A 13,816-nucleotide genomic window follows, 5' to 3' on the forward strand; every position below is an offset into this window, starting at 1 on the left:
TCAACCGATTTTGACGAAATTTCGTACAAAGATAGAGTTGACCTGATGAAGGACATAGGCATTTAATTTTTAATTGTGATAAAGAAATCACGCGGACGAAGTCGCGCGCAAAAGCCAGTACATACATGCATATGATCACGTCTCTATCTCCTGTGGAAAAGACAGAGCTAACAGACTTGCAAAGACTGAAAGACCATATTCGGATATACATATGGCTTGATGTTCATATCAATATACCCACAGATAATACCAACAATAACTCTACATATATCAAATAATCTCTTTACATATTTACATTAATTCTTCTATATACTCGTTTGATTAACATTTAGACCCAAAATACAACGCAATACTTTCAGTTTTGTCTGAGATTTAGGTAACGACCCAAGGATGTTACGACCCTTAATCCTTGACCCCATTTCTTTTGGATGTAGTGGGATGACGTCAGGAGTTCTGCGCAGTTAGCAAGTAAGTAACATACATACATACAGTCATGTTAACATCTCTTGGGTAGACAGAGCCAACAGTTTTAAAAAGCCTGAATGGCCACATTGAACTGTATGGCTTCATGATGGAAGTGAAATTCAAATAGTGGCAGGTCGCCTACAAGAGGAATCCCATGTTTATAAGTAAGTTACTTGATCGAAGTAAATGCTTTTTTGTTCAATAAAGCAGTACATAACAAATATAAAACAGAAGAACATTACAACGGCGGGCTTATCTCCAAGTCGTATTTGATCTTAGTAAAACTTATGTTACGTAGCTTGTATGTAAAATTATTTATTCAACAAAATCCGTCTACAACTTTCCGAGTTTAGCGCATACATACATATACACAAAGAAAATAGGTAATTTATACTACCTATGTAATGAAAAAATGTCATTTAGAGAATTATGAATGTGGGTGAAGCGAAAGAATTAAGTATGCAGAGATCGTGACAAGTGGCAAGATGTAATCTCTGCCTACTCCTGCATTTAGATCCAGAGTTTTAGCAGGTCGAATAAGATTTTTATTAAGTACATAACTCTTTCTTTACAGCATTTTCAAGTACAAGGTAACACAGGTACACATACTATGAATATAATAGAACTCTCGGGAACCAACGCAGATTAATTACGACCACATGACGTAACTTCATTGGTAATCATCATGTAATTAATAAGGATTACATAATCCCGTGTCATAATATCTACGACACATAATAAATTAGAATGTAATAATGTTTTGGCGTTTTTCTGCGCGTTCCCGGCACCAATACAAAAAAGAATCGGACCACTCCATCTCTTTCCCATGGACGTCGTAAAAGGCGACTAAGGGATAGGCTTACAAACTTGGGATTCTTTTTTAGGCGATGGGCTAGCAACCTGTCACTAGTTGAATCTCAATTCTATCGTTAAGCCAAATCGCTGCACGTGGCCATTCAGTCTTTTCAAGACTGTTGGCTCTGACTGCCCCGCAGGGGATATAGAAGTGGCCATTTGTATGTATGTATGTAAGTACAAATAAAGTTATACGAATTGCGATCTTCGTCCGTCACAATTTGTTTACACAACCAAGGAAAATTAACAATTTCCACGAGAAATTCACATGGCGTAATATTTTAATCAAACTGTGTGCCGTGAAAATTGATTTTCAGGTTATATAAATCAGTTGGTCATATTAAACGAACGAATCAATCGCGACATTGGCCCGGCTTTCTAGATAACAATGTAGGGCGGCTACGCCGAAGTGTGGTATAGAGGCGACATCGACCGGGTATACAAATAAAAGAGAACAAAAGACATTTATGAATAGAGAAATTTTCAGGATTTACTCATCAACTTTAAAGTTATTCCAACTCATCGAAAGTAAGTTTATTATATGTTTGTTTGTTTTACATAATGGATTATATATTGAATTAATAATATTCTTGGAAAATACACGTTTATATTTAGTTTGGAGTAGGGCATAGACCTTGCATCCCGGTAAAAACTATAGCTCCCATGAGATTTGTAAAAACCTGTATTTTTTGTAGACAGCAGTAAATTCGTTGTTTTTTGGAGATGGTATTTAATGCGTTGCTTTTTGTAAATGGCGTTTTATGCTGGTGCTAATTTCGTAATTTTTTTGTAGATAGCGTTAAATTCACGCGGACGAAGCTGCGGTTAAAAACTAGTAGAAATATAAAGGCAAATAACAATTTACCCAAAAGAAGTTTGCTTGCGACAAATACACAGAAATCCTTACAATAACATAGCTAATTCACACATACATAAGTAAGTTTGTTCTAGCGATGTGACGTCAATGACAGTCACGTCTGCACATATAGATAAGGCAAGATCCAATTTCATTTTCCCATCGTGTGATAAACCACCCCAACGCTCATACAATGTATTAATAACCAAAGTTTCAGTGGGCCGAATAATAAGATTTTTATTACATTACTCTATCTTCACTGCATTTTCAAGTACAAGGTTACGCGTACACATACTATACAAGATCGAAAATGTGCGTGAAATCTGGCGTTGTTGATTCGATTTAAGCCAATCTGACGAAACATGTACATATACATATAAACGTGTCTTTAACACTTACGAGGTAGACAGAGCGAAAAGTTTCGAAAAGGTTGAAAGGCCACACTCAGCTGAATGGCTTAATGATAGAATTGAGATTCAAATAGTAACAGGTTGCTAGCCCATCGCCAAAAAAGGATCGCAAGTTTATTAGCCTTTTTATTTACTTTTTTTTTTAAGGTGTAAATGAAATTAACATTTGTAAGAAAATAACGAAGCGTGTGTCATCAATATTGAATTTGATGAAGTCAGGAAGGTCGTATACGTGTCGGCTTTCTTTGATGTTAAAATAAAAAAATATACTTACTAGCTTAAAATTATTTTCTTGAAAGAAATGTGAAGTGAACGAGAGGAACGTCAAGTAAAAAGTCTGGATCCCGGAGGCCGGAAATTATCTAGTAACCTTGAGTGAATATTGCGCGGCTACATCTATTACGAAGTACTTTTGCAGAAGATTAAAATCTTTGTTCAAATGGATTGAATTTTCCGAATTCCTTAAATAAAAAAATCCTGTAGCCAATTCTTGAACTTCACAGACAACATTTTTTAGAAGCTGAAATATCTCTTTGGTCAAACCTTATTTATGGATAAATCTTAGCCGTTGAAACCAGAGTTAGGAGCGTAAAATATCTGCTGAAAAAATTACTTTTGATAATATTATCAAAAGTAATTTTTTCAGCAGATATTGGTGCTTTGTGTCAATCACTCAACTCGCGCGCTATCTACAAGAAAATATGGATAATAAAAAATAAATATAGAACAAATTGCACAGATTATAAAAAAAGAAAGGATCTATTCTGCCCTGCCGATAACTACACACTTGATTTTTTTGGTAGATTAAGTATAAACATATTAATTCACGATGAAAATGTCATGTTCATTAACAATAGAATTAGAACACGACATTGGACTGAATATATCCGGGCTGAAATCTAGCAATGTCAACAAACAAGATCGTTTGAATAATCTAATAATATCTAGTAATAGACATAAACATTTGTTTGTACATTTGTAAGTAGTGCTGATAAAATCTTTGAAATTACAACTAGGATAGACTGACTCTAGTACGTATTCTAGATAAGATTTTTATCAATGATGTATTCGCAATATTATATATTTATGTAAGTAGGTACATCAAGGAAACAAAAATACAATTAGAACTTACATTAAGGAGAAACTGTACAAGGGCACTACTTATTTCCGAAGAAATTACTTCTAAAATTCACTTTAATTTTTACAAAGATAAGTAAAATTTATATAGATACTAGAGGCCGCCCGCGACTTCGTCCGCATGGAAACCCTATCAATCCCGCGGGAACTCCGGGATAAAAAGTAGCTTATAAGTATATTATTCTGGGTCTTCAGCTACCTACATATCAAATTTCATCATAATCGGTTCAGTAGTTTTTGCGTGAAAGAGTAACAAACATCCATACTGACATACTCACAAACTTTCGCATCTATAATAGTAGTAGGATTTATTTGAATTTACGTCAATTACATAGCTGTCATTTGCGATTTGTTATTCCAAGTCTGATTCTTTTTTGTTATACCACGTTTTAAAGTGACTGACGTTTCATGTCAAGACACACGGGAACGCTGTCGAACGGGATAAAAAGTCCTATGTCCGTCTCCTGGCTCTGAGCTACCTCCCTACCATTTTTCAGCCAAATCTGTTCTGCCGTTCTTGAGTTATAAGTGGTGTAACTAACACGACTTTCTTTTATATATATAGATAGATGTGTAGTATAGCATTAGCGCAATAATAAAAAAGTCGATCACAATTGTGTTTTTAATGTTAAAAATGTTTATATAATTGTCTTGCGAATAGTTTTTAAACTCATTACTAGAGTGGATTCATTAAAAAAAAACACACAGAAAGAAAACTAGTCTTAGTCAATTAAAATCTAGAAGCTGCTACGTCTAAAAATAAGTAAAGAATTATTTCTCAAGGTTTAATTTACACCATTTGCACTGTGATTCACAGCTATTGTTCGCAGGAAATGTGGTGGCATAATTATGATCTAGACATGTTCAGTAAAGCGGGAGACGTAAATAAAGACAACATTATTTTCTATGACTTAAACCCTTAAGTTTCCTAGTGTTATAATACTTCAATTTAAATGGAATTTTGTGTACTCGTAATACAATAAATAATACAAATCACACTAGTACGAAAATGACCTTGATTTAACCTGATTGGGATACATTTAGTACACTGACACAGAAATTAAGATGTCCTAAATAAAGTGCATACATACATTTTCTTCCCTAACTGGCCACTGACTTCTTAACTTTAGAGTTCCTACACTGCTCTGGTAAGATAAAGAAGGCCATGCAATGGAAACTAAAAGACCTTGTATGTAAAGAAATTTTTAGCATTTTAGTTAGACCTTCAAGTTCTGGAGCTTAGAATGCAAATTGAAATGCGCTATGAAAAGCAAAAGACTGTGCGACCCAGAAAAAGTGTTCAAAAATTTCGCAGACGCAGCAGCATGTTGGTCAAACGGGAGTGTATACGTGCGTTTGGTCAGAACAAGAGTTAATTAAGACCAGATAAAACACGCACTCAAAAAGTCATTAGATAATCAGAAAATAATAGGAAAATGAAAAATATTGGTAGACTATTGGTACCTTAGAAGGGATCAAGTGGAACAAAATAAGGGATCTTTTGGTCTTAAACAACATTATTTAAACAGGAATGTTGATTCAAAGAATTACGGAAAATCTTTCTTTGACGGACTTTTCACATCTACAAAACATTTTAATCTTAGTTGTAGTGCTTCTAAATTACGAGTAAATAATGCGTCAACTATAATTGACACGACATTTTATTTACGAAGACATTACTTACAAACGAGTAAGTTTGAAAATGACTCACTATGTATTCAATTAAGAATTAGGGATCGGTTCGGGTATATTCGATAAACTCATCATTCAGATTTTCCTCTATGAATTATTATCTCTATACCCATTCATAATATTAAAAAGATCCGAAACTCATAAATGTGTGAGCATTATTATGAAAAAAAATTAAGAAATGAAGTATAGAAATTCCGAACAAAAATATGTCAAGTAAAACGTTGTTCTTGTCATACTCGTAATAAGAGTTCTCGGAGTGATAAACCAATAAAACATGTACCAATTCCGCCTATTCACTTACTAACTTTACAAAAGGTTAATCTCGCAATGGGACCCACCGGTCCACCTGAGTATGTAACCTACTAAGAATAAATTGAACAATGAAAACGCGCCTAATGTAAATAGATATAAAGTGCAAAATCAGAATAAAAGGGCTGGGCGAGGCTCAACCTACGTGACCAAATGCACGAATAAAACTCCGCAGTAAGCCGAACGAGATGTAACCGTTTTGCCAAATAACGTTAACGGTTACATACATACATACATACAATCACGTCTATATCCCTTGCGGGGCAGACAGAGCCTACAGTCTTGTAAAGACTGATAGGCCACGTTCAGCTATTTGGCTTTAAGATAGGATTGAGATTCAAATAGTGACAGGTTGCTAGCCCATCGCCTAAAAGGAGAATCCCAAGTTTATAAGCCTACCCCTTAGTCGGCTTTTACGACATCCATGGGAAAGAGATGGAGTGGTCCTATTCTTTTTTGTATTGGTGCCGGAAACCACACGGCGGTTTACTGCTATTAAATAACAAATTTGTTGAATACGCATTAAGTAATGAAGATTGCAATGAAATGTGAAAGGAAATTAACGGTGAAATGTCTGCAATTATCGGTAATGTGTGTGACATTGCCTAATTAGATCTGTTGTACTTCAATTACAAAACGACTTGAAATTATTGTTTTTTTAAGTATATTATTCATAATAATAAATAAAGGATTATGTAAAAAAAAAACAAAATCATATAAGAACCTACCTGGAATGATAGGAAACGCGTGACCGATACACGTAAATATAGTGCATTGGACTTGAAAGATAGTATAATGATGCAATGCGATGAGAATCGCCAAGGACACACCAGTTCTGATCTAACAATGATGATACAATAATCTTTACTATGCTAAATAAAATGTCTCATCAAATAATGGATTTTCAAAACCAAAAGGACGGTCAGGTTAATCGTACTTTACCTAAATCGACGAGCTTGCATGAAGATACTTATAAAAGTGAATGAAACGAAAGGGAGATTGCCGCAATGGCAATTGGAAAGATGTAGTTCTCCGGGAAAGAGGCGTGATTTTATATTTGAAGAAAAGAGTTGACAAATTAAAAAAAACGTGATAAAACACGTGTTGATTAGTTAAGACAATAATTAAAGATAACAATAACGATAACACATCGCGATCGATCATATTGTGACAAATTTATTAAATGGGTATTAAAATTGGCGCCTTGCCATGTGATAACTGTAGGTTTATTAGATAAAAGAGGAATTTTTTCGACTAGATTTTGGCAAATGACTATGTTTACCAATGCTTGAAAGTAGGAGATACCGTCTTGTTGTAACAAACTTTTGAAAGAATTAGGTGAAATGCTGGTTTGACATATTACTTTTACACCGAAAATACCACTGTTGAATGTATGTAATTTTCCAAAAATGTATAAATATATATATTTTGAAATTTAAAAAAAAGCACCTTTTAAGTCTAACCACAAGATAAGTGATGTGGTATAACTCTAGTTTTGACGTAAAAGAACAAAAATACACCCTTGAAACAGAAACGACGCGTCTATTTAAAAGGAACTTAAAAATATTTTTTGTGATGCTTAGCTTACACTCCACAGACCTACTCATTTATGTTAACAAGATCAAAGTATATTAAATATGTTTGTTTATAAGATGATCTCCTATGTCTAATATAGGAGCCTCGTGTTTTTTTTTATTGTATATAAATGCCCTAAGCCTCTATGCTATCAATAGAATTGAGAAAAGAATTGAGAAAAAGAGTCATCTTTTTCATTAAATTAAAAACAACCCATGTTGGAAATAAATTGTATAGTATACCTAATAGTCATTAAGGTGTAAAAATTCTTAATAAATTAATAAGAAACTATGAATCTTTTGTTTTTCCTATAAGTATATTACATTTCCAATAAAAAAAATATGATTCAAGAACGAGTGCATTATGTGATTCACAAATGCTTATTTACTGATGATAATACCTACATACATATGATTTTAAACGAAATTCTGAAAGTTATTTATCATTATGTTCAATTAGACACAATCACTTTTCAATCGCATATAAAACAGGATCTTGATGAGGTAAATATTGTATATTACATTCTCAATATTGTAAGCGCTTAACTTGACATTTACAAGGTTTGAACAACAAGATTAATTACTATAGAAAGGCGAACCAAAATGTATACATTATTATATTTCGTTATTATTCTTATTTTATTTAGTTTAACGGTTATGAGATTGAAGCAATTTCATTTTGAGATTCTTGTGAACGCAAACATCTTTCGTGTTGTACTGGCCTTTACCATTTCATCATCTATGTTTAAACTTGCACCCACATTTTAGGCCTTTTGTCATCTGATGTCATGATTCATATTTTGAATTCGTACGTACATACATACATAAATTACAACATTATTATCCTTATTTCAAACGACATCCTAAACAATTATAAATCTTCCGTCATCTCTTGAACGAATCGACACCTTCTCGAAAGAGCTACAGGTAAACAACCGTGATAAGCAATCGCTCTTTCCAATGAGTGCTCCTGTCACTTTTATCACTATCGATAAAATCTAGCTCAAATGATTAAACCTAGTCTTCAGTAATTTTCCCTTATTTTTCCAAATTTTGATCTGACTGACTGATGTTTGAAGCCTTGAACTAAGCTTATGAAAAATTTTAAACATTCGGAGCATGAGAGTTGCTTTGAAAATGAATAAATAATGATAATATTTATACTCTTCTTCTTTCTAGAACCTAACTTTTTATTTCTATCCAAAAAAAAAAACAGAATACAAAAAGTTAAAACAATTTAAAAATTGCTACAGGTACTACAAAAGTTTAAAATTCTTCTAAACGTTAATACGTTACCAAAATTAAGACAGGTATAATTGTCAAACGAAAAGATAGCTTGCAGTAAATCTGCATCAAAAAGTTTTTAATTATTTATCAGGAGAAAATCATTAATTTAAATCGAAGACGCTTACGTCAATAATGTATCAGCAAACATGTTATCAAAGTATACTCTACTACTACTACTAAATGGGGAAATCTCGGCGCTAGAAACATGTTCGAATTCGAAGAATCCCAATATGCTAAACAAACCGCATTCCATTGGCATTGAAAAATTATATCAATTGATTTTAAATTCGATAGTGAATTATTTATTTATTTATTTAAACTTCATGGCACAAATTACAAATGTATAGCACAATTGGCGGACTTAATGCTAGAAGCATTATCTACCAGTCAACCATTGGGTCTTACAGAGAACTTAATGTGGGGTTAAACTAAATAAATATATTTATACCTACACAAAATATAAAATAAAATAATTATAATATACATACATAAAAACTACAATAGATAAACAATATACATAAATAAATAGGTGCAGCGATTACCGAAATGAGTGAAAAGGCGATATTAAATACCCTCGCGACTCAAGAAAAACCTGTATACCCGCGATTTGAAACTAGAACGACTTGGGGATGTCCTGATGGACTCAGGAAGTGAATTCCAGAGCCTAACAGCCATAACGGCGAAAGAATTGGAGGCAATACCTGTACGGTGAAAAGGGATAGCAAGAGTTAACTTATTTGAAGAACGTAGGACTTTTTCGTGAGTAGAACTTAATAGTTGGAAGTCTTTTTTAAGATAGTCTGGGGCAAGCTGATTATTGAGAATGGTATAGAGCTGACATTATTTTTAATGATAATAAATAATTTTAGTTTTTCATTGTAACTTCTAAGTTAGAAATATTGTGAGCGAAATTAAAATTTGACAAAAACGATTTAATGTAACATTCTTCCTCCTGGCTTTAGTCCCGGTTGCATCCTCACCTCTCTGGAGAGGAGCCTTGGGTATGCCTATGACCATGGATCCTGGATTGGGTGACTTAAGTTTTTAGACGAAGCGACTTCCATCTCACCTCCACAACCTTTGCAAGTCCTCCGCAACCAGTTGCTTGAATGTGCAGGTTTCCTCACGATGTGGAATGGAACATTATATACAATGAAAAGAAAGTAAAAACAAATAATTTAAATTTTATATCACGTAGGTAGTTAAAAAGTTAAGACACCTAAATAGTAGTAGTAATAGAGAAATCCAATTATATTTTTGGCGTAGGAAATGTATAATTTTAAGGTCTTATTATAATAACAGGTGCAAAGATTCGCGACCTTCTGGGCCCTAAATTACAATAAGCATAAAACATGTTACGCGCAATGGTTTTCTGTTGAGTCACTTAAGAGGCCTGCCTATTTTTACGGTTTTATCAAGGCAAACCAGATTGTTGATGTAGTCTTAAAGCATTTTTGAACCGGTTTCCAAGTCATCAACATATTTTAATATCAAAATTGCAGAACTGGATTTATTTTTTGGAATAAAGTTATTAGAAGCAACATTGAAATGGCTTCTTTTCCTTAGTGTTTCATACATTTTATGAACCAACAAAATGGATTCAAAGAATGTGCGAGTAATAGAGTCTGAATAGTTAACAAAACGCAAATTATATATTAAAAAAAAATTATTGTTCTGTATATTCAACAGTGTAAAAAAAGGTAGTCTACCGTTCCAACATTTCTTACACTGTTGAATTTACAAGACTCATATAAAGAGACTAGCTGTGCCCGCGACTTCGTCCGCGTGGAATAGTTATTTTGGGCATCATATTTATTTTTGCAAACATCCTCCTCGGCTTTATCAATTATAGCTGCTAATAGGTCAGGCGGTCACGCGTATTAGAAAGAACGCTGGTTCGCCGTATTAAATGTTTCGCTGCAAATTGCTTATAACGACTATATCTCAAAACCTATTCGTCTGATTTATATACTGTAAATGGCAATTTTAGTCTACATGAAAAGCCGAAATTAATAAACATATTTATTTGGATAAGGATTAATACTGAATTAAAGAAAATTGGTTTCAAAATAACTTATGTTTATAATGAAAAAATAATCTTAAAAAATGAACAATAAAGTGGTTATTGTAAGTAAACCTTAAGAGATAGATATATGCTCTCGCGGACTTTTTTGTGGCAAAAAATGAGTACTTCACATCTTTAGTACATTGTTTTACTATATCTTTGTTGGTTTGCGCAGCGTTTGCGTGGAAAGCTCGCAGATGGCCGACTCATTCAACTTTCACCTGCATTGTTGACGTTTCCCTTAGGAAATCCGGGATAAAATGTAGCCTATAGCCTTCCTCGATAAATAGACTATCTAACAGTGAAAGAATTATTCAAATCGGTTCAGTAGTTTCTGAGATTAGCGCGTTTAAACAAACAAACAAACAAACAAACAAAACAAACTCTTGAGCTTTATAATATTAGTATAGATGTACCTTTTTGTGGCCGGACATTGATTCTCTTTTAAAACAACGCAAATCACAATACCTGTGGCACATTCCTATGGAAATTCACACCTAAAGCTCTAAAAAGATACTTCAATCAATAATACTCAAATCAATAAAATCAATATCAATGGAACAATTGATAATGTTACATATTATACTAAAACGTGACACAACTCCTTACTGGCCCACATGTAAATTGACGAGAATTTGTGAAACGTGTCTACGTGTGAATTAGCATTGTATTTGGATGATATACTAATTAACATCTACACGTTATGGGTTTAACGATAAATTAAGATTTATACATTTTGTGAATATCACGTTTTGCTTCATGAGAAAAACGAAAAAAGTATTAAAAAAAATACTTTTATTTATTCACTGGCTCTATAGAAATATACTTTAGATTTTCTTTAAACACATTTATAAAATTACATCGAGACGTATGAAGCTAATAAATTAAACACTTTTTTTTTAATACAAAAATCGACATCTGAACTTGTAAAGCTTGCGTGCGCGTTTAATACCTGTATTATTTGTAGACCTGTTAATTTTTTAAACTGTGGTTAACTTCTTAATCATTATTGATCTGGAAAATCAACATCTGCAGATGATGTTGATTTATCGTCTCAATTTAATGTTCCATTCATCAGCCTCTTCCGAGACATGTCGGAAGCTGTGTGGTCGGCCTCGGTAGTATACAAAGCCTACACGATCGTAAGTACGTACATACCATTGTACTTACTCAAGTTCTACTTAAGCTTCGTTTGTAGGAGTTCAAACCGACACATCCGACGCTTTGTTAAATATGTTATTTCTTTTAAAACATAAATACATACATATAGTCACGTCCATATCCCTTACGGGGTAGACAGAGTCTTGAAAATACTGATTCAGCTGCTCGGTTTTATGGTAGAATTGAGATTCAAATAGTGATAGGTTGGTAGGTTAGTCGTTTTTTTTTTAAATAACTATTAGTTTATGCTAAATTCTTATTTTTTCGGTTATTATATTTTATTTAAGGTGCAGGGTTTAAGGACCTACAGTAGTAAGTCTCATTAAAATCTGCCATATTAGATTAGTTTGGGTATTTTATTAAAGTAATCTTAAAAACATACACCGCGAATAATGTGAATTGTAGATCTTTCTGGAATGTGAATTTTTAAAAACACCTTAGTCGACCTTGTTTATTGAATAACAACGTACATTAACGCAAACAACAAGGAAATAACTTGTCAGTTAATCTTTTCTAAGCAACTTGATCGTTGAATCAATATTAAGGTATTTATAACAGCTATTTATAGATACTCCTATTTATAGTCACTGAACTGTGCAACCCATAAAAATATGTCATGAGGTGTGACTTCGTGTTGGATCATAAATTAAACATGTTTCATAACATTCTATCAATTTCATTATAAAATTGGTTAAAGCCTCTACGAGTGCTTTATTATCGTCGTTTATGCTTTCGGTCGTTTTCGAGAAACAATTTTGCTTACAAACAGAAATATATATTTTTGTTTGTATAATTTATCTTAAAGGTTTTGAACAACATACATACATAAATACATATGGTCACGTCTATATCCCTTGCGGGGTAGACAGAGCCAACAGTCTTGAAAAGACTAAATGGCCACGTTCAGCTATTTGGCTTAATTATAGAATTGAGATTCAAATAGTGACAGGTTGCTAGCCCATCGTCTAGAAAAGAATCCCAAGTTTGTAAGCCTATCCCTTAGTCGCCTTTTACGACATCAATGGGAAAGATATAGAGTGGGGCCGGGAACCACAGTGCACTATAGTTAGTTTTACACTAGTTTTGAAAAATGACCAATATTTAAGTCTTTATTCCTGAACCGTAAGGGGCGTATGTTCCTTCTCATTCCCACACATTTATAACCCCATTCCAGTGACGCTTAGCTGGCAAATCAACACGGCGAGGCAATCCCAAATAACAACATCAACAAAACAAGCGCCATATTATGATTCATTACGTCTTAGATTAACGGTTATCTGATATTTAATTATAGCACGACTTGTTAAATTAAAACGAGAAAAAACATACCTGCCGGTTGGCGCCGGCATGTCGGTGCGGGGAGGGTGGGGGGAAGGAGCGGGGGACGCGAGAGGGGGGGGCCGACAGTTGAGTGAGGTCAAGCTCGATGCAACGGAACCCGAGTGTGGAGCTTAACGATAACGATAACTTGTTAATTTGCGAGGCAGACGTAAAGATGATACAGCAAAAAGCATTAGTTAAATTTTGCAAAAAATAACATAACCTATGGATTGCAGTATCAAAAACTTGTTAGATCCAATGTAGAGCCAAGTTCAAGTTAAGGGCTGACTCTACAAGCTCTACATTTAAATTACAGTACATTGGTGAAAAAATTTGTTTGTCTTTGACCCACTTTACTGCAACCAGAAGTACTTTAAGTAGATAAAATCTTCATTCATATCAAATAACTGAGTCATTTTTATGTTTTACACTGTTTTTTTTTCACTTTTACATGATCCCAGTAATATACTTAACTCAGTGCATTAATAAGGTTAAGTGCCAACAAATGTAAAAACTATACCTTTGTAGAGTACACAGTTATCGTAACAAAGAATTATTAAAAGAGAGTAAACAAATCTACAATTATTCTAGGCGGAATTAAATTAACTCCAATAATGTAATTCTAAAGAACAACAAACTTCAAAGCATGTTAAAAAATAAACAATTAAAATAGACTCGCGTTACC

At 33.4% G+C, this 13,816-nt stretch overlaps 1 protein-coding gene across 5 annotated transcripts in view; it reads right to left on the reverse strand.

Moving 5' to 3' along the window:
• Positions 1 to 13,816, reverse strand: part of LOC106133288 (pre-mRNA-splicing factor ATP-dependent RNA helicase PRP16) — a 93,175-nt gene that overhangs the window by 59,971 nt on the left and 19,388 nt on the right. Inside the window, exon 1 of one of the 5 annotated variants that reach the window (XM_060946560.1) lies at positions 13,141 to 13,161. The exons of the other annotated variants lie outside the window; for them this stretch is intronic. The gene's annotated coding sequence lies outside the window, so the exon portion shown is untranslated. Of the gene's footprint in view, positions 1 to 13,140; positions 13,162 to 13,816 lie in introns of those variants that run through there. 5 annotated transcript variants of the gene reach the window in all.

Source organism: Amyelois transitella, chromosome 11 (genome assembly GCF_032362555.1).
Source record: "Amyelois transitella isolate CPQ chromosome 11, ilAmyTran1.1, whole genome shotgun sequence".
NCBI lineage: Eukaryota > Metazoa > Arthropoda > Insecta > Lepidoptera > Pyralidae > Amyelois > Amyelois transitella.